The 1,472-nt window shown below is 39.1% G+C and overlaps 1 non-coding gene across 1 annotated transcript; it reads right to left on the reverse strand.

Moving 5' to 3' along the window:
• Positions 1 to 1,120: 1,120 nt before the first annotated feature.
• TRNAW-CCA (transfer RNA tryptophan (anticodon CCA)) lies at positions 1,121 to 1,193 on the reverse strand. The gene has a single exon. It is a non-coding gene; the product is annotated as a tRNA-Trp (tRNA).
• Positions 1,194 to 1,472: the final 279 nt, after the last annotated feature.

Genomic DNA, 1,472 nt, shown 5'->3' on the forward strand with positions numbered 1-1,472 from the left:
CTTTAAAGCAGCCAATTGCATGTCAAAATGCACATGAGAAATGCTTTCTTCAAGGGCTGTAGGCAAATGAGTAAAGGGTAGCCCACTGAACTGGTGCCGCAGTGATCCTCTGTGTCCCCAGTTCTGACTCAGCCACTTCACTGCTTCTGTGTGGCCCTAGGGTTAGGGGTCTTCTGCGTGGTTTCTTGAGGAGAGAACAGCTGTTTGTCAAAACAAAAGGAGAAACCAGAGACTGACAACTTCAAGTAGAGAAGGGTAAACTGGGAACTAGTCATTGGCACAGTTGATTTGTGTTCTTAAACCTGAGGATGTCTAACTTTGTCAGCTAAGGATGACCCATGGGGAAATAGTAAAACTTCCTAGGAAACTGGTATCTGAGAAACAAGTCTGTTTTGGTGCTTAAGTTAGATTTGGCAGAGACTGTCATTCTTCTCTTCTTCTTTAGAAGTAGGACCCCCAAATTTAGTTTGGCACATGGCCCCTTGGTGTAAAAACTTCATTTCCCAGTCTCCCTGGCAATTAGATGTGACCATGTGACTAAGTTCTGTTCAATGGGATATAAAAGCAACTGTCACTTAAAATTGATGAGAAATGTCCTTGAAAGATGTGGATGTACCCTAAGCAATCCTTTCCTTCTTCTTAATGAAATGAAAACCAAATCTGAGTATGGATCCCAGATCATGTAGACTCACCCTCTCCAACTGATCCCAACTCTTACTACTTATCTGTGAACATCTTTAAATGTGGAAGAGAGACATTTGTCTTGTTTATACCATTGTTATTTTGGCTCCTGTCATTCTCAGCCGAATGCAGTATTAAGTGATACAAAGAGTAAAGAAAAATAATGATAAATTAAACTGCTTCAGGTCTAAAGTTAGCTTTAAAATAACAAGTAGTTCCTACTGTAGTTTCTCTCATTTTCTCCTTCAAAATGCCTATGAAAAACAGAAAAAGATGAAATTTGCAACATTAGAAACCAATTTATTTGAAAAGATTTCCTAATAATTCCTTCCTTTGTCTATTCACATGTTCAACAAATATTTTTTATTTTTAATTAATTTTTAAAATTAATTAATTAATTTGTCTGTACCAGGTCCTAGTTGCAGGATGTGGGATCTAGTTCCCTGACCAGGGATCGAACCTGGGTCCCCTGCATTGGAAGCACGGAGTCTTAACCACTGGATCACCAGGGAAATCCCAACAAATATTTTTAAAAATAACTATTATGCATCAGATTCTACACTCAGGGAGTATAATGGTGAACAAAGAAATTCCCTGCCATGATGGGGCTTCTGTTCCAGTGGGAGGAGACAGACTATAAACCAGATAAACAAAGAACTATGTCAGACTGTTTTGTATATGAAAAAAAGCAAAACAAAACAAACACAAAGTGAGGGAGTAGAAAGTGATAGATGGGGTGGTCAGGGAAGGCTTTTGGAGGAGATGGCATCTGAGCAGACACCTGAATGAAG

Source organism: Odocoileus virginianus, chromosome 23 (genome assembly GCF_023699985.2).
Source record: "Odocoileus virginianus isolate 20LAN1187 ecotype Illinois chromosome 23, Ovbor_1.2, whole genome shotgun sequence".
Taxonomy (NCBI): domain Eukaryota; kingdom Metazoa; phylum Chordata; class Mammalia; order Artiodactyla; family Cervidae; genus Odocoileus; species Odocoileus virginianus.